The 26,463-nt window shown below is 42.8% G+C and overlaps 1 protein-coding gene across 3 annotated transcripts in view; it reads right to left on the bottom strand.

Annotated features, from left to right (window-relative positions):
* LINGO2 (leucine rich repeat and Ig domain containing 2) overlaps positions 1-26,463 on the bottom strand; it is a 550,263-nt gene that overhangs the window by 245,370 nt on the left and 278,430 nt on the right. Inside the window, exon 1 of one of the 3 annotated variants that reach the window (XM_083482261.1) lies at positions 25,540-25,714. The exons of the other annotated variants lie outside the window; for them this stretch is intronic. The gene's annotated coding sequence lies outside the window, so the exon portion shown is untranslated. Of the gene's footprint in view, positions 1-25,539; positions 25,715-26,463 lie in introns of those variants that run through there. 3 annotated transcript variants of the gene reach the window in all.

Here is a 26,463-nt window from a genome sequence, read left to right as displayed (position 1 = left end):
CCAGGCAAAGGAAGCAAAGGATGTCAGAACCTTTTTCCTCCCCCCCCCAAACAACTGACAGGGGGGGTGTCACTTGTTACTTCCAGGGTTGTTGGTTTGGGGTTGAGAACCCCCCTTTTTTTTTTTTTTGAGGATACAGGTCCTTTTCAGACCTCTCCATCAACTTGCATAGGGGGCAGAGCTGATGGTGGGGAAAAATAGACACAGCTGATTTTCTTTTTTAAAAAACTTCAATGACCCTTCCTCAAATCATTGAGACTGGAGTGCTCTCGGAAAATCATTCATTGTGATTCAGTCATAGAACTGTCAGCCAGACAAAAAAAGATCTCTCCAGGCCCACCCCATTGGTGTTTGCCTTGTCAGCTTGACTTCATAATAAATAGATAAACAACAACACAACATTGGGGGTGGTGCGGTGCACCTAGGTTAGCGAGAAACATGGGATTTTAGAGAGCCAGATCTGACTTAACACACCTTGCTAATTGTTGTCCGGAGGAGTAAAAAACTTAAGCACATTGCAGGGTTCCCAAAAATAGACCAGAGACAATTGTACTTCATCCATCAGAGCAACCTTACTGCTACTGAAGGCAAATGAGCATAATGGTCACCAATCCAATACATGCAGGATTGGCACTGTCTGTAAGAAATCCAGTTGTAGCACTTACAATAAAACTTACAATACTTCTAATAAGACTAAACTTATCACTAAGGATACAGAACACCACACCAGAACAAAGAGACAGAAAGAGAAAGTGAGTGAAAGCCCAGGCTCCTTCTGGCCCTACTATGATAGTCAGCACGACTTTGACAGAAAGATAACAGAAACATTTTAAACCAGCTGCACTCGGCTTCCCAGAAGGAATAACCCAAACAACAGAAACCTTCTGCCTGTTTCTTTCACATAGAAAGAAACCTTCCAGAACCCTCTTGAATTAATCAGAACAGGAAAGATCTCTACACATCAGATGAATACTTTCTGTACTACGAAATGCAAACTGACTTCGTAATAAATAGATAAACAACAACACAACATTGCGGGGGAGGGGGGACCTGGGTTACAGAGAAACATGGGATTTTAGAGAGTGCCAATTCTGACTTAACACACTTTGCTAATGACTCAAACCCACTTGAGGATGTGAAAGCCTGCCCTTGATCACTTTTATGCATCTTGTAACTTGGGAGGTACACAGAGCCAACACTCACTCCTAATAATAATAATAATGCACTTCTGATGTGTGATATAGTTACTTACAGTGAAATCCTATAAATATATCTACTGCGAAGTAAGCCCCCTTTACTTGAATGTGGCTCATTCCTAGGTTTGTGGATGTAGGACTGCAGTCGTCATGTTCAAGCAGGTTGAACTAAAAGTAATGCCTTCCCTCAAATAGCACAGCTAAACCCAGATGAACCATATAATCCTGTTCTCTATTACTTCATCTTCATAAACCAATCAAGACTGCTGCCTCCAGTGTAATCTAAAATACCAAAAGCAATCTGGAAAGAAAGAATAAAGAAAGTGATGTAATGAGAACTGCTACCATTGGCAGCTTCCACCCATCTCCCATTTTCACAGGAGGATTGTGGCATTTCCCTACCAGAAGAGGCCAGGAAATCTGGGCAGAGCTGAGTGGAGGGACACATCCAATTCACTCAACCCTCTCTCCCCCAGCACAGTGGTAAAGGGGTCTTAATTGCTCTGTTACTTGAGACACAGTCTGAGCGTATTCGCCCCCATTACTCGCCTCCCTTCAAACCTGACTAGCAAATGGCAAATATCCCGTAACAACCCCTACCCCGAAAACTCATAGGTTGTCATTGAAAACTTCCAAGGAAAGTGATTCCACCCCCTGCCCCCCTCAGGCAGCACGTTCCACTGCTGAATTGCTCTTACAGCCAACTCGAATATGATTCAAAAGGAGGCGAGTGGGCATTTTTCTCTTCTCTCCTTCCTAGTTCTGCAACATGCACAGCAGATAAAGGTGGTGTCTTCTTGTCCCCTCTTCATATAGAGAAATGCAACTTACACTTGGTTCCTTTCCTTCACATTTTGCTGTATTCATTGGCTCTTTGTTTTTTGCAATTTTCTAAAATCTAAATATGCACTTAATGTGATTTAGCAAGTACCGTAAGTTTCTTGTCAAAATTTAAGAAATGTGCCTTTGGCCCCAAACTAATACCAATAAGTTAACACAATGTTAATTCTACATGACCTTATTTTTCACCTATAAAAACAAGGAATGAGTGGGGCAGGTGTGTGTGCTTACAGTTTACGGGGAGAAATTAAATCCAAGTTTTTTATTGCCAAAGAATGGTTAACTGTAATTTTTCTCCAGCGCAGAGTCAAACTCTGATTGATTTGATAACCAGTTTAAATGTACAAACAATAAAAGCATTCACGTATGTTAATGTGATTCCACTAAAGGGCAGCTTGAATGCTTTCAGAACTTTCATCTGTCTCATTTTCAACACATTTATAGTCACATTAATTATAGGTGCATAATAGAAAAAATGCTGTTATGAAATACATTTAAAATACATTAATAGAACTTTTCAGTTGCAAGACTTCTGGTGCTTATATTTAATTCAGATTAATTTGGTTTCATAAAAGGACCCCGGCTAACTTCAGCTTCCCAAGTGCAGCCCGGGATTTATTATATAAACGAAACATGCTGCTGATTAATCAGTTGCACTAATGCAAAACCACATTTGTGGATCACATTCATAGCGAGAAAATTTAATGCAGCTAAAATGACAAAGCTGGGCAGCTAGATTTTCATCTCAGGGCTGTGAAGAAGGGGAGTTGGTAGGATTGTTATGTGAGCAATGCTTAAGAACTCATTTTCTTCCGCAAAGCTAGTGCCATCCAGAGAATTCCATGCCAGGAGAGGACAGGGTACAGTATTCGCTTTTCCACACACTCCTTAACTTACAGGTCGGGGTGGGGGAGATATTGAATTGATTTACACCTTATTCACATCTCCCAAAACCAACAACTGAACCAAAACACGCCTGTCCTTTGAAATTTGCACTACTCTGAATTTTCTGGTGCACTTTTCCGACCAGAAAGTGTGACCAAACCCACGTATTATGTGAAAATAGCAGAAAAGCTACATTATATTAGAGTATACTGCATATACCAGGCTTTTCATACAAGAAATGTGTATTTGGAATAATGTTCACAAAAATGAATACCTTTTTATGCAAACTTTTTTTAAAAAAAGAAACAAATTACCAACTAATGTGGAAATGGGGTGAGTTTTGGGAAAATGAGAAACTGAAATTAATATATTTGTCCACTCCTGGTTCCTCCTGTATGTATAACTCTTTGTGTATATGCACTGGGGATGTCTGATCATAGCACTTGTACATTAAAAAAACACAATGCGAATGCTGTATACATCTCAACAGATTAGTTCCAGGAGCAAACCAATGCTTCCTGCGACATAATAAGATAGTAAATTATTCCCTCTGAATATTCTAATTTATTTTAATACTATTTGTTTTGGGATCTGTAAAGCTGATTATACAAATTTACTACTGGGGAGTTTTTGCTGCCTTTTGGCACAACAGATATGCATTTTATTTTCTCTGCACCACTGTGTTTCTGACAAAACACCTGAAAAAACATTCAGAGTAAAGGAAATGTGAAAAAACACGCAATGGCAAATCCATTTATTTGCTCTGCTTTCTGCTTCTTGGAGATAGCTGTGTTTCAAGAGGAAACGGTTTCACAGGTATCTGAAGCATTTTTCATGTACCCAACACCAGTTAATCCAGCATCTTCGTGGTATCTTGCAAGAATCACAATGCTGTTTTATAGCATCCTTCCACTGAAAATAAGTGTGAGAAATTCATCATCATAGCAGAGTGAACCAGGAATAACCAGCAAATGTGTTTGGAGCAAGGAGAACAGGCATTCCACAATCCATAAGCCACTTATGCTGAAACATGACCCTGGAAGTGAGCCAAAATTGGGACTGGTGACACACACGGGTTGAGTTTCATACACCTGAACCCAATTTATTTCAATACACACACACACACACACACACACACACACACACACACACACACACACATTCTTTTGATGTCATAGCTTTTGGCTTCCTTTGCAGCAGCACAGTAAAATGGCTACATTCATTTTGGAAAACAACAAACCCATAATTTAGATATGAAATGAAGCCATTTTATTGCATCTTTGATGGAATCTTTTGCAATTTCAGGTCCATTTCATTATATAAGCCATAAGGAACTTTTTATTCATGTCTGTGTCTCTGCACATAGTTTTCTTTAGCGCTTCAAGATAACAAGCCATCATGGCACTATATCACTCCAGACATTACATCATAAGAACAGCACCAAAGCAGATATTGTGGGCGGTTGTTTGCATCGCGTACAGGTAGTCAATGTGATGCTCTCCATGTGGTTTTGAACTATAATTCCTATCATTTCACCATAGGCTATCCTGGCTCGGGCTGTTGGGGAGTTGTTCAGCATCATCTGAAAGGCAGCATGGTGGCCATCCATAAAGAACACACAAGGAAAGCTGCTCTTGCAACATGGTAAGCCTCTACTTTAAAACTTGAAATAATTTTGCTTCCTCCTGAAAATAATGGGATGCCATCTTACTGGAAGTGGGGGATTCCACTAGTTGAGCCGCTGTGGTGCAAGACCTAGGAGACCAGGGTTCAAATCCCTACCCAGACATGAAGCTCATTGGGTGATCATGGGCCAATCACAATCTCTCAGCCTAACCTACTTTAGGGGACGACAGAGGACGAGATGGTTGGACAGTGTTCTCGAAGCTACGAACATGAGTCTGACCAAACTGCAGGAGGCAATGGAAGACAGGAGTGCCTGGCGTGCTCTGGTCCATGAGTTCACGAAGAGTAGGACACGACTAAATGACTGAACAACAACAACCTACTTTACAAGGCTGATGTGAGAATAAAATGGGGTGGGATAGAACGATACGTGCCATCTTGAGATCCTTTGTGGAAAAGGTGGGATATAAATGAAATAAACAAGTAATAGTTATAAATGTCTCTCCTCCAGCACCTTCTGACCTGGGTGGCTCTTTTGTCTAGACCAGGGTTTCCCAAACTCAGGTCTCCAGCTGTTTTTGGACTACAACTCCCATCATCCCTAGCTAGCAGGACCAGTGGTCAGGGATGATGGGAATGGTAGACCAAAAACAGCTGGAGACCCAGGTTTGGAAAACCCTGGTCTAGACGTTGGCCTTTTGAGCTACTCCAGCCTGCTGCTTGTGGCCCAGTCCTGGGGCAACTTGGAGAGGCTAGAAGGCTCTGGGGTTAAGCCGTGGTTGCCTGCCAGGGTGTGACCAATAAGCATAGACCCCTGACACCAGCCCTGGCCTTGACGATCAAAATTACAGGAAACACTGATGAACATCAGAGCCAAATATGCAATTCTGTGAAACCACATCTGACAACTCCATTGCTAATTCACAAATCAATGAACAAGAGGCCCAATTTAGTCAATAGTAAGCTCTTGTACACACATCAATGAATTTGCCGTACAGGCTAATGAACCCTTGATAAATTATATAGTTCATTTAAATATCTGGCATTGACAGCAACTGCTTTCAATATTGTCTTCTTGCCACTGGGAAACAGCTAATTTATGCTTCAGATTTTTGGGCGATTTTTTTTCCAGGTTTTGTCACACAAAATACAAAGGAAAAGCACTGTGTACACACTTCACACTGAAGGCTCCCCATCCTCTTTTGCACCAGTTCTAATATTTTCCCTCCCTTTCTGGCAGGAAGAGGTTGCTAGAGGCATAAAGTTTGATTACTAACATAACACAGCTAAGCATTCCCTTTGAAAAGAATTAGCAAAAGTGCATTTCAATGAAAATACTTTACAAGACAAATTACAAAGGAAGCTATAATTACCAATTTCGCCCTCCCCTAAATTTCTTTTCATGTTCCCTTGTAGGTAGAAGTGTTCTATAGAGAAACATTATGAGCTGACAGATAAATGGAGTGCTGTGAACACCTTCAGTCATGGTTCACGGCATACTCCAAACCATATACGTCAAATGTTTCTAGAGTGTAAAAACATGGGCAGATCAATTCCACGGTCCAGTTCAGTAGATTTTGGAACTTGAGCTGATTTATGCTGTGACCCTAAAAAAATTACATGGGGGTAAGTTTCCCTGAAATCAGTGGGTCCTGTTTTCAATAGTGCACGAGCTCTGGAGTGTACTTTGAGCTCCATGCATGCAGGGACTTATCAAAAGCACCGTTAAAGATAAAATTACAACACATATAGAATAACACCTCCTGCTGAAGCTGAAGCCGATTGCCTTCTTTAAGCTAAGTTTCCTAACTTCTTAGAGTTATTTGAGAGTGTCAGCAAACACTCCGAACAACACTGTGTGCTTAGACTTTCAAAAAGCTTTTGACAAAGTGTCTCACCTAAGACATCAGAGGAAGTCATGAATCAGAGGAGAGGTTGTTCTTGTGGGTTGTTAGCTGCTTAAAGAAACAAGAAACAGAGAGGAGGAATAAATGGTTCTCCCAACGGACCAATGTAAATGACGGAGCATCCATAACAGTGACCAGAGGAGGAATGGCCGCTGGGGGGAGCGCAGAGAAGAAGAAACGCCATGGTGCATTTGCAGCAGCACAACTGGAAGCCATCACCTGCCTCAGCTGCCACAAAACATGTCTCTCCCATATCAGTCTCTACAGCAGGCAACCCCAAACTCGGCCCTCCATATGTTTTGGGACTACAATTCCCATCATCCCTGACCACTGGCCCTGTTAGCTAGGGATGATTGGAGTTGTAGTCCCAAAACATCTGGAGGGCCGAGTTTGGGGGTGCCTGAACTACAGTCACAAGTTTCCAACAGTCTGACTTCACCTCCCAAAAGTACACTCCTCCATTCTCTCCCCAGACAGATGGATGCCAATCAACCAAGCAATAAATAATGAGGGAAAGAACTGAAGACACAGCATTATAGACTAAGTCCGCTCACCTTTTCTTGGTGGGCGGCATTGCGGTTGGGCAGCCGGGTCACAACAGTATACCAGCCTAGGGGGTGGAGGGTCACTGCCTCTCCCGTGTCATGCTGGCGCATCATTATTGTTGGGGTTCTGCCCCTGTGGGATGGCCCCAGCCAATCAGCTCTCAGTATGGGTGTGGCTACAGGCGATTTAACTGCGGCACAGCTGGCCAGCCCCCTCTTTCTCGCCCCATCGCTAGATCACCCAACCCACCCTCTTTTCATGCTTTGCTCAGATATGACCTTGCTATGCACCATTGCCAGTTGCCATATTGTTGGGACTAGGTAGGTATTTTTTCAGTTGGCAAATTGGCACCGGCCATTTGGTTTTCGCCTACCTAGAAGCAATTGTCACAACTTTTGTGAGGTTAGGCATTGGGTAAGCCTTTGTTTGGATGGAAGGGAGGTTGTAGCCTTTGCCTGCCCCTCCTCAGTAAGGGATCCGGGGTGTGAATCCTGTCCAAAGCCTGGATGTGGGCTAGGGCCATGTCACAGCCCCTATGGGGACCCATCGGGGTGCCCATATTTGATGTAAGTCAGTAGTTTATCCTTAAGTGGACTCCCTGCAGATGGGCAGGAGTCAAGATATAGTCTGGCTTCACCCCAATGCTGAAGACAAACCACTCACATCTGTAACCAATAAAGTTGTGGCCTATTTGAATCCACAGGCCAAAATACTTTGTGTCTGTGTGTTTTATTGTTCTCCTGGGAACTTTGTGGCTCGGGTGCCTTGGCACACAAGACATCTCTGTTTCCCAAGCTGGCGTGGATGGTGGATGCTGAGCACTTGAGTCTCAAGCATAGGAAATAAAATTCCACCAGATGAGGACGGGTATTGGGACCTGTGCTTCTCAACTTACTCATAAATGATCTAGAGTTAGGGGGGGAGCAGTGGGGTAGCCAACTCACACAGCTGCTTCCGACGTTACTGTGTTTGGAGCACACTGTGAAAATAATTCAGTGTGATTAAATGTTAGACCTGGTTGTCAAAATGAAAGATTCCCCCCTCCCTTCTCCTCTCCACCTCTTTCCCTCTTGAGCTTTGGGCGTTTCCCTAGTCAGCTTGGCTTCATTTCACAGAAAGGAAAGGGTTCAGCTATGCTTTTAACATTATGGAAAGCCCAGGGCAACAGAGCTTCTTGAAAGGTTAGGTTTTCCCTGATCCACTTCAACACATATTGTTAAAGGTCCAAGCCGGCTCAGTAATGTAAAAAAACTACCCCACGTCCCCCTTGTTTTTTAGGATACTTAGAGGGCCAACATACACCCCTAATATTTGTCACGACAGTCCCTAACGCAGCAGCAACTGTGCCTGTATCAGACACAGTTGGCTTTGACATTGCCTAAATAGTTTTCAGATTTCACGGTTGCTTCTTCCTTTGGTCAAAACCTATCAGCTTCCGTCACCATACTGAGAAGAACATAAGGAAACAGTCCCACAATGAATAGATGAATCTCGCTTCAGTGCTACATTCCAAAAATAAAAAATGCAAATAAAAATATTGAAGAGACGTGCAACATTTTAGATAGCAAAACCGCCTCTTTAGAAGTGCTGAATTTAGACATGATAGGCACAAAGGTTTCTCAACTTGAAAAGAATTTACTATGAAGAGAATGCCAAAATAAGTTCTCATTGATCTTAAAAGGAAAATGGAACAGAAAACATAGGTGGAACTAAGAAAAAGGCAGCGCAGAAGGTAACGGGGGATCAAAAGCATAAATTGAATTGGATAGCTGAGAAAATCATTAGATTATGACATATGCCTTTCTCCCTCCTACTGGAGTCAATGGGATTTACAGCAGAATTCCCATGCTGGTGAACTTAGAAGTAAGCCTACATGAACTTAATTTTAGGACTTAACTTTCAGGTAGGTTTGTACAGATTGCAGCCTTGAAAGTGCTTAACACTGAATGGAATAGTGCAGTATGCTCTCCTGACTGCCACTAAGTTCTGTATGGTAACTGAAACTTTTATTTAAAGAAGGTTTGCTCAGTGGTTTCTGTGAAATTCATTCTTCAACCTTAATTTACTGTCAAATACCCATCACAAAACATATCTGAGTTTTGAAAGCACTCAGGAAAATTAAGTGAAGGACCGCACAGAAAGGCCAACTGTCTCTCCCACCTACCCAAACCATGTATTTTTACCACATTATTCAACCCACCAGGATCTTCAGAATCACTCTATTTCCAAACTGGCATTCTTAAAAAGGAGGTTTTAAGTCCATGATGTATAGGGGAAACCTGTGGCTCTCATCAGCCCCAGCTAGCGAATGGTCAGAGATGATGGGAGAACATTCTCCATCCCAGTGCATGCTTGAACTGCAAGACCCTTAATCCTCACAGAATTTAGGACCATTTAGTTATGCAAGTGTGTCTAAACATTTTGCCCACCCAAAGTGAATATGGGCATACATAGCACTCAAATCTTCCCTGAGCCATTGCCCAGAAGAATAGCTACGCAGAGATTTACTAAATCTTGTTTTGTCCTTCCATATTCTTCTCTTGCTTCATCTCTCTGTCTCCCACTGTCCACTAATTAATTAATTAATCAGGGCATTAATGCCCTCAAGTAGATTCATCTCCTTTATACCCATCCACAAATATTTTGAATCTCCTGCACTATCTATTGGTACTGTTCACCTTCATTCAGAAAGTGACACTTGCAGCTGCTCAGCTGGTTCTTTTATTAGGGTACTAAAATGACAGATCTGAGACCAGCCTGCTGTCTGCACAGTGCTGCTGATTTGCACCACTTCCTCCCTTGACAGGATGATTCATCAAAGTGAGGTGGAACAACCCTGGCTCAAGTCAATATTAGTGGAGGTATCCTGCCACACTGACGCGTGGAGCAAAAACACTGGTTTAGAATGAAATGTTACACAGAGAACCCAGCGTTTAAAGGGCAATCCCATGTGCTGCTTCACCAGTTTGGGATAGAGGTTGCCATTATAAAAGGCCTGATAGAATGAGGAGAAGAGTTTAGGAAATTGCTATGCTTCAGATGTTTCTGTGCTACAATTCCCATCGGCCTTGCTGGCAGGATCTGATGGGCGTTGGAACTCAACAATGCTGAAGTGTCCCAAGATCTGTTTTCTACTATGGAGAAGTCAATGACCTGGGAACCCACCAGACCAGGCATAGGCAAACTCGGCCCTCCAGATGTTTTGGGACTACAACTCCCATCATCCCTGACCACTGGTCCTGTTAGCTAGGGATGATGGGAGTTGTAGTCCCAAAACATCTGGAGGGCCGAGTTTGCCTATCTATGCCTGCACCAGACTAACCTCAGACAAAAGTAGGACATGGAGCAAAGTTATCTTTAGCTAGAAGTTTAGAATTTCACCAAATGGCCAATGTTGGGCCAATGTCACAAGTTCTGACACGGCACCAGCAAATTGAGTTGCACAATAATGTCACAGTGGCAATGCATTTGACGCAGTAGGCTAGTCACAGAATTGTGGTGTAGTGGTTAAGAGTGGTAGACTTGTAATCTGGTGAACCAGGTTCGCGTCTCCGCTCCTCCACATGCAGCTGCTGGGTGACCTTGGGCTAGTCACACTTCTTTGAAGTCTCTCAACCCCACTGCTTCGGGTAGTGATAAAGCGGGATATCAAATCCAAACTCTTCTAGATTTGTAGACTTGGAAGGGATCTAGGGAGTCATCTACTCCAACCCCCTACAATGCAGGGATCTCAGCTAAAGCATCCATGACAGACAGCCATCCAACCTCTGCTTAAAAACCTTCAAAGGGAGTTGTGTGACTGGAGTGGTATGTGAGCTGCTTTCTGGGGGCTGGATCACTCCAATAATGTCTGCAAAAGCGAACCACCTCAGTTCAGTGAATTATGTTGTTTCTGTGTTAATGCTATTTTCTGATGCAAGGGGGGGAAATGACATGGATTTGACATAGATTGGATGAGAAAGTCAAAACTGGGAGAACTCAATGAGAAACATTACATTTATTCATTTTCTTCTTTTTAAAAAAGTAATGCTTCACTAATACCAAACTATTTGCTTCTATTCCTTTGTTTTGTACTTTCACTAGAAGCTAAATGAGTGCAGCACAGTTAATTACTGTATTTGCTGATTACAGCTTCCTCGTTTCACCCTGTGTCTTTTTATTCAAATCAGTGCTTAAAAACACTGACAGCAAAAAGGAAATGGGCCATAAATCATTGTTACTGTCTCAAATAAAATTCTTTATTGCATGATGGCTGTTTCGTGAATACCAACAGGCATCCAAGGTTATCGTAAAGCATAATTATTCCACATATCTAAGGAAAGATAAGAGCTCAAAAGTGCACTGAAGTATGCACCAAAGCAGTATTTTAAGTGGTCATTTGAAGACATGTTAAATGAACTGTGTTCCGACACCAGTTATAAAGCAGTATTTTATTTATTTTTTAGTGCTTGGCCTATTAGTTAAGTAACACAATTAGTGTTTCCATGCACCATATGAGAGACCCATCCTAGAAAATTCTCTAGCAACACATTTATACTCAGTGGCAGTCTTGCCCCTTCCGACATTAACCTTTGTCTTGTTAGCAGTTTATGAGTTCACCTTCTAAGTTTGACGGTGGTGGATAGGGAGCTAAATGTGGAATCTTCAATTTCTCTTTAGAAGAGATATTTGAAAAGAATTAAAAAAATAAGGGCGAAATTAATGACACAGCTCTGAATAGCAAATTATGCACTCTCTCTTTTTGCACTCCCCACACTTTCCTCGGACTGCACCACTGGAAATCATAGGTCGTGGACCTCTGATTTAGAATACATTTGAAAGTTTAAGACCTTTGGATATGGTCTCTATCTACTTGTCAGGTTTTTTTTTTGCTTTCAAAGTGAGACTATTCAAATAGGAGCCTGCCCCACACTTCAGTCTGAAGTGCTACAACCCCAAGAGTACCACATCTGATGTTTTCTCTGCATGTTCACATAAATTTTCAGTCTTTAGTAGATGCCTACTTTGTCTTTTGCTAGAACCCCAAGATCTAAAAACTAGAGGAAGGTACAAAAGACATACAGTTAAAATTAGAGACCAGGGTACCTTTGAATACAGAATTAAAAGTAGCAGAACTGATCTCACTCTCAGTCTGCTTCTGCTTACCTCAGCACATTATTTTAGAAGCCTAATTTAGGTAAAAAAAGCCATTTTGTTGTTAGCATCACTGAACAACTGGGAGTTGGAAACTTTTCCCAGTCTCCTGCAAGAGATCTACCAGTAGATCCCAACTTACCTTCTGCCTACCAGTGTTCGGGAGAAAAACAATGAGAGGAAGTACAATTCTTCTTACTAGCTCCTGATGTAAAACTGAGGGAATGTTTGTCTTGGGCACAACAGCAGTCATGAAGGCTGCTCTTTCCAGCTGCTCGCATTCAGTTTGCTTCCCATCACAGAGAATGGAGATCCCAGTTCACATAATCTGGCTCTAAAGATCCATATATTATTTTGTATATCTCTTAGTTCTCACCTGCAACTGAAACAAAGGATGCTTCCGGACCATAGCTGTCAACTTTTCCCTTTTCTTGCGAGGAATCCTATTCGGAATAAGGGAATTTCCCTTAAAAAAAGGGAAAGGTTGACAGCTATGCTCCGGACAACCTGCTTAAACTGAACAATGCATCCAGATTTGCTTGAGGGAGGATCATACAACTTTGGCTATTTAATGAGCCTTCATCCTGATTGGCTTGTGGGGAGGTTGGACAACATTGCATTAAGGCGAGAGCCAGTATGGTGTAATGGTTAGAGTGTTGGACTGGGACCTGGGAGACCAGGGTTCGAATCCCAACTCAGCCATGGAACTCACTAGGTGACCTTGGGCCAGTCACTATATCTTAGCCTGACCTACCTCACAGTGTTGTACAACCCGAGTTTGCCAATATGGGACTGGATCCCACCACGAAAGAGTGACTGTCTGGAAGTGCCCAGAGCCTAACTATGACACGTGCTGTTACTCATATCCATTCCTTGTTATCCTTGTCTCCCCCTCCTCCTGTCTTTTGTTGTCTCCTCAACTTTTAAAATTTAGATTGCAAGCTTTTGGTAAGCAGGGACCTACTTCTATTTTGTTTTGCTTATATTAAATCTGTAACAGCCCATCTCCTACACCAATGGTGCATATAAATAATATTTTACTAATTATTAATATTATTTTAACCTCCTATAGTCCTTTAATCCAAATTTCATGACTTAAAACAGAATCCCTTGTTCTGCTGTTAAATCTGCCCTGAGCTTGGTGTCTATAGTGGAGGGGTGAATTATAAAATCATCTGAAATAAAGGTAAAGGTAAAGGTACCCCTGCCCGTACGGGCCAGTCGTGTCCGACTCTAGGGTTGTGCGCCCATCTCACTTAAGAGGCCGGGGGCCAGCGCTGTCCGGAGACACTTCTGGGTCATGTGGCCAGCGTGACGAAGCTGCTCTGGCGAGCCAGCACCAGCGCAGCACACAGAAATGCCGTTTACCTTCCCGCTATAAAGCGGTACCTATTTATCTACTTGCACTTTAGGGGTGCTTTTGAACTGCTAGGTGGGCAGGAGCTGGGACCGCAGACGGGAGCTCACCCCGCCGCGGGGATTCGAACTGCCGACCATGCGATCGGCAAGCCCTAGGCGCTGAGGATTTACCCACAGCGCCACCCGCGTCTACAGTGGAGGGGTGAATTTTAAAATCATCTGAAATAAATGCATCCAACTATCTATTTAAGTTTGGCTGCAATGCAGTACTTCTCATCCCCCCCTTTCTTTTTGTTAGGGGAGAGAATAAAACTTTACAGGCTAAATATTATGGGCAGAAAACGAATTGCAAATTTGTACTAGCTGAAACCATCCCCCATAATGAAAATTATAGTTTTCACCAGGGTTCGTAAGTTAGAAAAATAAACATATTGAACAGAAAAAGGTGTATTGACTTTAAGAACTCTGCTGAGACTATTCTGGTTGGTTTGGTTTGCTTTTTTTGTTTTAATGTGTTGTTTCCACCCACACACTCAAGGGCAGGACCAACATTTTTTGTCCTAAGAAGGAGGAGAGGGTCTTCAAATCAATTAGCTACTCACCAGGCCACCCTCTCCACAGACTGTTCAAGCTGTGCAAAATGCTTTCCTTCACCACAAACATCAATAGGATCACAAATGACAGATATTCTAACTTGGCTCAGCTGCTTACACGTAGAAGTGCATGCCAAAGAATGTTTCTCACACCATATCAATGCCACCAATGGTGTCTTATAGCTTCTTGTAACAGAAATGGACGATATCAACCCTGCCCTTGCCCAGTAAAAATGATATTTCACCAAATGTAACACACACACACACAGACAATTTAACTCACGGTCAATCATGCCATATGATGCAACTGTATGAAAGGCAGGGAAAATTTGTGTACATGCCTTGGAATCCAACATCTTCTCCTGCCTTCTGCTGGGGCTGTAATGGCATCGAATCACAACATCACTGGAATTGACTAAGCTCTGATGATAAACTGCAGCACCATATATGAGGTCTACCCTCATCAATATAGCATATCGGATTAGTTCTGGATGCTTGAAAACAAGTGAAACAGGAATGACCCCAAACAGAAAGAATGCCACTGCAATGCTAAGGGAAACACTGGAGACTTGCTGTCATTGTAGATGACAATGAGCAAGATGGACAAATTGTCTGAAATGAAACAACACAACTTTCTAGACAGACTTCTAGGAGGAACATAGGAGTCTACCTTATACTGCATCTAGAACATCAAGCTCAGTATTTTCTATGGTCTGGCAGTGACTCTCCAAGTTTTCAGGCAGGGGATATTCTAGCCCTGTTTCACTTACCCTCAAGCGTCCAGAACGAATCTGATATGCTAGATTGATTACAGTAGACTTGATACATGGATACAGCAGAGCTTAGTCAACTTCAGGAATATTGTACAGTGGTACCTTGGGTTACAGACGCTTCAGGTTACAAACTCCGCTAACCCAGAAATAGTACCTTGGGTTAAGAACTTTGCTTCAGGATGAGAACAGAAATCGCGCAGCAGCGGCCCTGTGGCAGTGGGAGCCCCCATTAGCTAAAGTGGTACCTCAGGTTAAGAACAGTTTCAGGTTAAGAACGGACCTCCAGAATGAATTAAGTTCTTAACCCAAGGCACTACTGTATTGCAATTGCTTGCTCTGTCCCACATCCATCACATACCTGTCACCCAGCTCCTTCAGCCTCCATGTTTTGGAGGGGTGACTGCTGCAGTGGGGAACCTGCTGTCTGCTCATGGAAGGTTGAAATGGCAGAACAGTGATTCATACAGAGAAGTAACGGGCAGTTTCCTCTGTGGGTGGGCACTTTGAATTTATCTCAAGGACCCTCATTACTTAGTGAAATTTTTTTCTCGTGGCCGTGGACACACTAGTTGGGAATGAGCTGCTGCAGGATCATTTTAAAGATAAAATGAAAAGATGCATGAAAGAGGGGAGAGTGAGGACTCACGTGCACCCCCATTAATCTGAAACCAGGAGTGATGCAGCCCTGACTCATAGAATAGGATACAGAAGCAGAAATAAACACAAACATGTTGTATGAGCTATTAAATGAGTATGAGTCTGATTTCTGACCTATTTTTGAAGGTAGCAGTCACTTAAGAGGCAAAAGCATCAGAAGGGGAAACACTGCAGCTGCCTCGTGCACCTGCAAGTCTGCTGCTGGCATCGTGCAATGCAAAATTCTTTTTTAGCCCATAAATTCAGGTTACCTGCTAAATAATGTGCCCCCACCGCTCATTAATTAGCACAGTGGTTTACAGGAACATGTTTTCTAATTTGAAGTTTCTGGAGGTAGGAAAAACCTCTTGATCCTCACAAAAGATTACATACCTTGCTTAACTTCATCACTAATGCAGCCTACTTTGAGAACTGCAAGGGAAGAATTCTATTCTAGTGATTGGGAGAAGGAAAAGAGAGCTTTCATAACACTGTAAAGGTTGATAAACACAAGTCACTAGAGCTAGTGAAACACAATAGGTAAGAGAAAAAGATAGAGGAAGATAGGCTCACGTCTCTGTGACGTTAACATATGAGAGTGCTGGAGGTGAAATAGTTAAACAGGTTACCCAATCAGAACCCAGGGGGGTGGACTCAGAGGGACTATAAAACCATCACTGGGAGGGGTGAAGGGGGAGTTGGGTGGTTGGTTGGAGTGGGAGTGAATTGGGATGGAGTCTGTGGGTAGGTTGAGTTAGTGCAGCGAAATAAGCTGAGTCAGGAACAGTTAGGAACTAGGAAGACAAGTAAATATCTGAGAGGTGGTTTAGTGAGTGAGAGCAGATAGCAGAAGTTATAGGTCTGGATAGGCACCCCATGATTGTAATGGACTGATACCGTTTATGAAACCACACGCTTGTTAAATTGCAATAAATAAACAGAAGTTTATGTTCCAATTTAACCCTGACTGGACTCAGTATTGTCCCAGGTAGGGCCTGGGTGGTGGCAGCGAGAAATAAAGTGGTGGCACAGGGATCAATAGATGGTGAAATGTCCGGGGACCCTGTGTGATCGCCACAGTCTCATTTAACTAATTCACGAGATGGGCACAGGAAGCCACCATCTCTTGGCTTCAGCCATCTCCCATCTGCAATGGGAAGAGTCTGAACGCCGAACTGATCTCAACTTTTTAAAAATGCTGGGTCAAAATGTGGAGTATTGTAATCAACTTAACAGCTAGAACAGGAAACGATTTCCATGCCATAAAAATGCTAGGGACACTGGCAGAATCCGAGACCAGGGAGAAGAGTCGGTGGAAGAAGATTGGAAGAAATTTAAAGATTATTTACAGAAATATTGCAAAATTAATGAATGTTAGAATGATGTCAGAATGAAGTTAAGTGGTTTAAGCAGTAATGTTATAAAGGTGTATGTAAAAATGGATTATTAACAGGTGAGAATCCAAAGTTATAATATATTAAGTTAAAGGATTAAGATAAAAACAAAGAGGGAAAGAAATTGCTGAATTAACTAACTGAATTGGAATACAAAAAAGGGAGGTGTGAGGAGGTCAGGGAAGCAAGGAAATGAATGTAAGGTGGAAAGATTGATGTATTTTTTAAAGTGTTTTTTATCTTTTTTGTATTTTGTATTTTTCTTTTATTCTTATTTCTATCTTTCCCCCCCTTTTCTTTCTATCTATGTAATTTTTTTCTTTGAAACCTTAATAAATATCATTTTTTAAAAATAAAAATGCTAGGGACAATCAAGTAATATTATGTACATGGTTTCTCTTTTCTGTCTAAAAGGATTGGTCTCTTTTGAACGGCACAGTCTGTTCTTTCACTCGGTGGCTGATGCTCTGGGAATGAGGTGATTGAAGATCAACAGATACAATAAATATAGCATTTAAATGAACAACAGTTGAGAAATCTAACAAGGATATAGCAACTCAAAAATAGTAATGCCGAATGCCGAAGAGTCTCCCCACCCACCTTCTTTGCAATAGTCTTACTTAGATGCCTGACTGCAATCCCAGAGACACACAAATTTCAAATGAAGAACTGTCTGGAGTTTGGATGCAATAAGAAGCAGAGATGGTACAAAAGCAGTGGATGCTAAGAGGGAGATAGTTCCGAAATTTCCCAAAGCTCCAATTCAAGAGATGCTTACTGGACATCTGAGAACATGTTGGAATGCCCACACTTTGCGCATTAACAGAAGCACCACTAACTTGTTCCCAACAGCAGAAGGAAGGAAGGAAGGAAGGAAGGAAGGAAGGAAGGAAGGAAGGAAGGAAGGCTAAGGACTGCAGGCACTGACATTCAAGTATAGCTCTGGTACCAAAGAAAGGCTAACTACAGTAACTACACCATGGATGACCTGACTCAATTAGAGGGAATAAACCAATCATTTAGATTCACAATTGCCACCAAAGTTTTGATCAAATTTTGTGGTTCCTGCTTCGGGTCTAAGGAATTTGGGGGGGGGGGGAATGCCAGCATATTCTCCCTAAAGTTTAAATGTGAATGTGGGGCTTTTGTTTTAGGACAAACACCTGAGGAAGTCCGAAAGAGAAATAAAAATGTTTTAATAAGGCTGGAGAAAAGGGTTCTTTTCTGCTTGTCAGGATGGTAAGAAGCAGGACCAATATATCGTCACTTCTCTTGCTCACCGAGAAGTAAAAATAAAAAACCAAGATAACACCATCATACTTGGGAATCAAGGGTGCCAACTTGAATAAAATATTGGGGGGAGGGCGAGAAGGGAAAGGTTAGCCCTGCCCTGCATAATTGATCACAAGACACGGTGCACACACCATTTAAATGACAATGCCCATCAACTTGGGGGGATGGACCCCTCAAACTGTTTATTGGGGGAGGGGGAGGAGGGACCTCAGCCCTTTGCAGTTGGCTCCTATGTGTGGAATAATATGACGATGCAAGAAAAGTTGATGGTGGGGTATGGCAGCTCAGCCACTTACCTGCGAGCCTTTAATCACAGAATCATAGAGTTGGAAGAGACCACAAGGGCCATCGAGTCCAACCCCCTGCCAAGCAGGAAACACCATCAGAGCACTCCTGGCATATGGTTGTCAAGCCTCTGCTTAAAGACCTCCAAAGTAGGAGACTCCACCACACTCCTTGGCAGCAAATTCCACTGTCGAACAGCTCTTACTGTCAGGAAGTTCTTCCTAATGTTTAGGTGGAATCTTCTTTCTTGTAGTTTGGATCCATTGCTCCGTGTCCGCTTCTCTGGAGCAGCAGAAAACAACCTTTCTCCCTCCTCTATGTGACATCCTTTTATATATTTGAACATGGCTAGCATATCGCCCCTTAACCTCCTCTTCTCCAGGCTAAACATGCCCAGCTCCCTTTGCCAGCTGCAAGTGAGGACTGGGTTTTGCCTGAGGGCGATGAAAGCTACTGTTGGAGGTTCAACATCCAATCCCATCCCTCTTGGCCCCACTTAGAATTGCTCTATAAATATGCCAAACTACCACCGACTTTTGACATCGTGTGAAAGGGCTTCACTAGTTACATTTTATGCTGTGCTTGTAAGCTATTTAACTTGGGTTGTAGTTCTTTGTTCCTTTATTCTCACCCATGAATAGTTCAACATTTCATGTACAAGCCACTTTTATTGAATATGTTGCAGATCTTAACCTTTTTGTACTACGAGCACCTTCATGGAAACCAAATAAAGTAGGTTTGATACAGCCCAGACGCTATATTAGATGTCTGGGCCCCCTTGACAGTCCCATGAATCCCTTTTCGCCCTAAAGGAATGCCACCTAAGCCTCTGATATTATTCGGAGGCTCTGACAGCAGCTGCTTTGTAACTACAGGTCATAAAGAAACATTCAGACTTCATTAAATGTGATAGCCTGCCTTAGCTTTGCCTTTGGAGTTCAGGCTCCTTATGGAGGGCAGGGGCTGGGGAGAAATTTCCAACAGTTTTCTTTGTAAACTGTAAGTCACATCCTTGCTTGTTGACGCTTCCTGGAGGAAGTTCAAGAGAGCGACTCATAACACATCTCTGCTACAGCAGATCAAATCCTGAGTCCAAAGAAAGCCCACTGGATACATCCAGGCACAAAAAGTGCATTGCTTGCCATAACACTTTACATATTTCGAAAGAGACTACACACTCTGAAGCTTTAAAAAACGAACTGCTAATCTCTTCAGCAATATATGAACCGTAGCTCTTTGTTATGTATTCTTTGTTACATTTGCTATTGATCTGTTACCTTCGTTCCCTGTTCACCTTTGCAGAAACCTTTACAACAGTTTAAAATTGTCATAAATGTATTTAAATAGAGTGCACAATATACCAAAAGACAAAATAATAAAAATCAATACATCAAGCACAAAGCTTCCTTTTTATAAACAAATTTGCTATAGAATTAATTGCAGCTTTATTTCAAAGCAATTTTCTGAAGATAAAAGGTTTTGCAGTGCTAGGGCAAGTAATCCCTACAAGAAAAGTCCCCATATAACACAACAAGGCCATGAAGCCCTTAATATATGCACTGTAGAAGTTCTTACAGGCCAAAATAAGTCAACTCCATTAGCACCCAGAAATGAACCAGCAAGCAGTGCATGTGCTAAAGCATAGTTTTATACACAGCTTTCATATTTTTCGTTTTTCAAATATGCTTCTGTCACCTCTCGTTAGAAGATGGCCACTATGTTCTGCAGTAGAGGAAAATTACAAATGTTATTCTTGGGAAGAATATGTAAAATGTAATTGCAGTTGTTGACCCATACCTTGCTCCAGCATGAAAGGAAACTGGAAATCATTCCTCAGAGTGCCACCACGCTCTTTCATAGAAGCAAGGAATTGTTGAGTTGGAAGAGACCATTTAGTAATCTTGTCCAATTACCTGCAGTGCAGGAATACACAGCTGTCCCATATGAGGATCAAACCTGCAACCTTGGCTTTTTCAGCACCTGACACTCTAGTTCAGCATTAGCCAACGTGCTGCCCTCCAGATGCTGTTGGGCTACACCTCCCATGATCCTTGACCATTGTCTGCGGTGGCTGGTGCTAATAAAATCCAACAATATTTGTAAGGCACTATGCCACAGAGCCTAGGACTTGTCAATCAGAAGGTCAGCGGTTCGAATTCCCGCCACGGGGTGAGCTTCCGTTGCTCGGTCCCTGCTCCTGCCAACCTAGCAGTTCGAAAGTACGTCAAAGTGCAAGTAGATAAATAGGTACCGCTCCGGCGGGAAGGTAAACGGCATTTCTGTGCGTGCTCTGGTTCACCAGAAGCGGCTTAGTCATGCTGGCCACATGACCTAGAAGCTGTACGCTGGCTCCCTCGGCCAATAAAGCAAGATGAGCGCTGCAACCCCAGAGTCGGCCATGACTGAACTGAATGGTCAGGGGTCCCTTTACCTTTACCTATGCTGGGCAGTCAGCTGACTGAATCAAACTGCAGCATGTTGGATGCAGCTGTAACTTCAAATAATCACCATCAATTAAGAGAGTGGGGATTCCGCAGGGAAGAGAAAGAACTGATTACAAGTTCTAAAAGAGTCACTCATATTGCATAAGTTCTCTGTTTCAGTGTACGTCTCCTTTGGAGTTTCTCCTGTGGGTTGTTTTTTTTAAAAAAGATAACCAAGTGATTAGATAAAATAACTTGGGCAACTGGATCAGAAATATCTGATGCTTTTACAATGACAGCTCATGTTCTCATTTGCGACTTTTAAACATGAACAGACGGAAACATGGCTGCCTTCAGAAGTGCCCTCTAGGCATCACTAAACAACCCCATTATAAGCTGATATACAGATCTCTTTAAAGTGACACACATTCTGTTATATTAATAATAGAAGAAAGCTATACAAGACTTTTAGACATTGAGTAGAAGAAGCTGTTATTCATGTCCTCAATGGCGCAACCAGACTGGATGGAGTCTTGTGGCTTATAACAATTTTATTACAAACACCTCATGATTTTAAGATCAGGTAGATGGATCGTTCTTCACAGTGAGCTGTAGCTTCCTATGACATTAACAAGCAACGTAACTTTACTTTCATCTATCCATTCGATATACAGTATACACATCTATTTCCTGGGAGATGGAGACCCACAAAGTGCAAAGGTGTCTCCCAGTATGTTTACAAACACAATTCCAAGTGTTGGTGCTGACCTTTAAACCCCTAAATGGCTTTGGCCCTTGGAGCTAGATCTCATGGTCTGGGCAGAATCACGGGGGTGGAGATGCTCCTTCAGCTATACAGCGGTACCTCGGGTTAAGAACTTAATTTGTTCTGGAGATCTGTTCTTAACCTGAAACTGTTCTTAACCTGAAGCACCACTTTAGCTAATGGGGCCTCTTGCTGCTGCTGCGCCGCCGGAGCACGATTTCTGTTCTCATCCTGAAGCAAAGTTCTTAACTCGAGGTACTATTTCTGGGTTAGCGGAGTCTGTAACCTGAAGTATATGTAACCTGAAGCGTATGTAACCCAAGGTACCACTGTACAGGGCCAAAGCCGTTTAGGGCTTTAAAGGTCAGCACCAACACTGAATGCTTGAAGAAGGAGCTGAATTGAACCCGTTGGTCATGCACCTCAGCATTTGCCTGCAAAACTTACCCATCCTTCTAGTAGCTACACAATCAGCATTAGTGAGAAAGACCCTGCAATGTTTCATGGATCCCTTTCAATCTCCTGGCCTCTGGTGGTTACTCCATCAGTGACTCAGTTGGCCCACTGAGTCCAGGCTTTCCTTAGTATTCCCTAAAACTAATGTTACTTATTTATAATCCACTTACAAAGCTCTCTGAGTGGTGTGCATAACCTGCTGCCACAATCTTCTGAGCCACAAAATGCAGGAAGACCTTCCTCCTCTACACTTAATTATGTATATATATCAAAGCTAGCACATGGTATGAGACATACTGTTTCTAAAATCTACCCGGTGCAGAACACATTCATTAATTTAAGCATCTGTAAATCTATTTATCTATGGCCAACAAAATCAGAACAAGCCGTCCTTTAGTTAAGAGTAACAAACATTGGTTCTATCTATAACCCAACATCACATCACATCACACACCACCTTCTTTAACAGCTATTCAAACCACCTGCCTTTCATTTATTCCTTTTCCGTCTTCATCTCTCACTTACTCATCTCTCTCACTTATTCATCTCGCTCACTCGTTCTCTACTCATCTCCCTGCCATTTGAGCTCCCTAATTGTTCTCTGTCAGTCACTCTGACTCATAGGAGCCAATTCCTGGGGGCCGAGGTCCCTTTGTCCCCCCCCCAAAAAATATATTTGATGGGCATTGACATTCAAATGGTGTGCATGTGTCGTGTCTTGTGATCGATTATGCAGAGTGGGGCTTACCAATATTTTATTCAAGTTGGCACCTCTGCTCTGACTTCACTTTCCATTCCAGCATGCTCTCCTTCTGTCAATCATTCTACCACACATTATTCTGTAACAAGGGTCCTAGATTACATGTAACTAGGGATCCTCCACTCGGTCACCAATAAAGGGATCTCAGTCAAGCAGAAGATCTGTACACATGTAACAATCTGAGACCTCTATCTCACTAATGCTCTTTTGGCAAGTGTAGAGGAGGGAGCAGCTAGGTATACTTGCCTTGGGTTTCAGATGGCTAAGCCAGCTGAAGGGGACCCATCAGGGACTGGCTGCTTTTCCCCTCTTTCCCTTTTTAGTTTATAACTTTATTGTACAGTAACAAGATTCCTGCCCTGGCCTCAGACAACCTCTGCACAAGCCTGGGTATAGGTATGGCTACTGATGTACAGCCAACAGTCTTGCTCCTATTTCCTCCACAGGCCAATTGACTGCATGGGTGAAGCCCCTGTTGTTTTTATGAAAGACCTGTGGGCCACTGCAGCTCAGAAGAATCCCCAGTAACTTTCTGAGGAATACCAGGATTTCCCAGAACACATTTTGAAAATCACGGAGATAGTGGCTGTACAGTCATCAAAGTTTCTATATTATTGTTTGTTTCCAGGAAATACCTATCTGAGGATCTCAGCATTTGTGGTTTGCCATGCTAAACACCAGCCAACCAGCCACTTAGGAAAGCTCAATATGGCAGCTTGGCATCTGCCTTGGTCTACAAGGGATGAGTAGGTGTGAATGGATTTTCAAGTGCCTTTCAGATTGCATGACTGCTGTGCTGTGTTTGGCCCAGGGGGATCATTCATTTTGGAAGCATGGTCTTACAAAGGCCTTGAAGACTGATTATAAACAAAAGCATCCAGGACAAAGGTGTGATAATATTTAACACATCAGGATGAAGACCCCAGATTGTGGGGACATGCAATTTAAACTTTATCCCTAAGGCATGATCCTGGTAAAAGTTTCCCTCGCCAAAGCTGCTTATGGCAAATTACCTCCTGGGATGAACAGCAGCTTTGAGGGTGGGTTTTTTTTTTTAATTAAAAAAAATTGAGATGACTTCACAGGTGGGGCAGGTTTAAAGCTGAAGATGACCGAGCAATTCAGTCACTGCTCATTTTCCAACGTTGCAATGCAATTCCGAACAAACATATTAAAATATGTATCTAGATATTCCATATTTAAATATACATGGAAATTGGAAAACACACATTAAAATACTTTAAAACAAAATACTTGTTTTTTTAAAACAAACGAACAATTAATGCGGAAATGCAGTGGGCTGATTAGTAAAAAGTGTCATGGATCAGAAATAGAATCACCCACATCCAAATGAACAATCCCTCCCCACAGTGTGTTCCAGTCCTAATTAGCCCTGCACCTGTTATTTCTTTAATTAAAAAAAAGATATGAATTGGAATGAGACCATAAGTTTCTCATTTCATCTGGTCCTTAGTCTCTCCTGTTCTCTCTCCAGGACTGGCTCCAGGTCTGAGGGAGCCCTGGGGTAAAATGCCCTCTAGGAGGACTCCTATATTGGTTGGCCATGCTTGGCTTACTGGTAGCAGTGCTCCAAATAGTGCCACCCTAAATCTAAAATGCTCTAGAGAAGGGGTGGATGCCCCATAACTAGCAGGCCAGATCCAGCCTAGGAAACCATCGGTCCCCCAATCTTGACCTCAGTGCTGTGGCTCTCTGTCTGCTCTTTGCAACTGTGGTTGAGGGCCTAATTAAAACTACCAATTTGACACCCAAGACCATTTTGGCCAAGTCATGTCATAGGGCTGACAAAGACGAGCCACCCTCGCCCCACAGTAACGTCATATTGAGGACAGGGTGGGAAATCAAAATGGCAGCTAGACACAGCCATACTATGTTAGGTTTTTTAAAATATCATATTGTAAAAAACACAAATGTGGGTCCAGGGCTAGTGTCAAGAGTGGGAGCTGCCAGGATGCTGGGGCCCTAGTAGTTACCCACAGATGCCAGGCACTGACACTGAGTGGATAGCACTGACACTGAGTGGATAGCTCAGTAGGTTAGAGCATGGTGCTGATAACGCCAAGGTTGCAGGTTTGATCCCCGGATGGGTCAGCTGTATATTTCTGCATTGCAAGGGGTTAGACTAGAAGATCCTTAGGGTCCCTTCCAACTCCACAATTCTTTTATTCTATGATCTATGACCAGCCAGACACTGACAACAGGCCTGCCAACACACAGACACACAAGCTGCTGACACTTCAGAGCTGGATGTTTCTATTTGTTTTCTTCCCCTAAACCTCTCTTTGCATATCAAATGCAAAATCGGTTGTGAAAAGGGCAGGAAAGGAGAAGGTCTTTTTCCGTGACTCCCCGTTGGAAGCATTTTGGGTATATGTCCACTTTCAGGCAGAACATCTGCTTTTATTATAGTAATGAGTTTTTGGAAGAAATTTTGTTTCAAAGACATTCAAATTCAGCTGATGCAAAGGAAATGGATTCCACCCCATGTCAACCTTTTCCCCATCTATCCTCTTGATTCTTATTATAATGCTCAATATTTATTAGGGCAACGAAAGTCTGGTGTTTTTATATAAGCATCTATTTTTAACACACTGCTTGGTTGTGATTTATCAAATCTAGCAAAGTGATTTCAAACAATATACAGTACAATTTGTTTCTCTTGCTCAATTCTTGTTTGTACGCTCTCAGCCTCTTTTACCACGAAGCCATTATGCATGCTCCTATGGCAGCCATTTTGTGGTATGCCACACCTCCACAGCAGCCATTTTGTGATGTGCCTGGCCCCCACAGCAGCCATTTCCCGCCCCCACTGGTGCCCATGACACTTTCCCAGAATTCCACTGGCCCAAATGGTTGGTAACCCCTGATAATATCACACAATTCACAAAAAAACTCAGTTTAACAAAATATTTCTGAGCTAAGTGACATGATAAAGCGTGTTCTCACTAAAAGAGAGCACGTGTTGCGGATGGGGCCGAACAAAACCCCATCTAGTTGCCAGGCAGTATAGAGTTCATGGGGCCTGGAGCAGATTGGAGGATGTTGTTACTGGGGTAAAATTGATGTTGCCAATTTAGGGGTGGGATCAGTGATTATATAAGCAAGGTCCACAGCTTTCTCTTTCTCTTTCGCTGTGGACACCGGATCTCCCGCCCGCCCTCCCTTGCTTGGGCTTGCGCCTTGACCTTGCTCTGCCTGTCATGGGGTCGTCCGCATTGCTGCGGGGGCCCAGTAGGAATTTTTCCAATTGGCTGATTAGTGCGTGCCTTTTGGGTTTTGCCTACTGCTTAGCAAATCGTCACAACTTGTAAGGTTGGCGGTTAGGCATTGGTTAAAAATTGGTTGGTGGAGGGGTATGGATTGGCTGTGCCTGCTCCTCCAATGCTGCTGCTGACGGGTATTCCGTTAAAGGAATTCTGAAGCTTACCATCCCCTTCGTCCAAACCCTGACGGCAGGGTGCGGGCCGCGTAAGCTTCAAGGAGCATGCGGGGAGTAGCTGAGGGTCTGTGTCGCAGCTCCAGCTGACCCTGATCTTGTTTCTCCGGGACTGACTAAGGAGTCAGTGCTGTC

Source organism: Podarcis liolepis, assembly GCF_965112155.1.
Source record: "Podarcis liolepis genome assembly, chromosome: 17".
Taxonomy (NCBI): domain Eukaryota; kingdom Metazoa; phylum Chordata; class Lepidosauria; order Squamata; family Lacertidae; genus Podarcis; species Podarcis liolepis.
The sequence above is the reverse complement of the archived record's forward strand: the minus strand, read 5'-3'. Positions and strand labels throughout refer to the sequence as shown.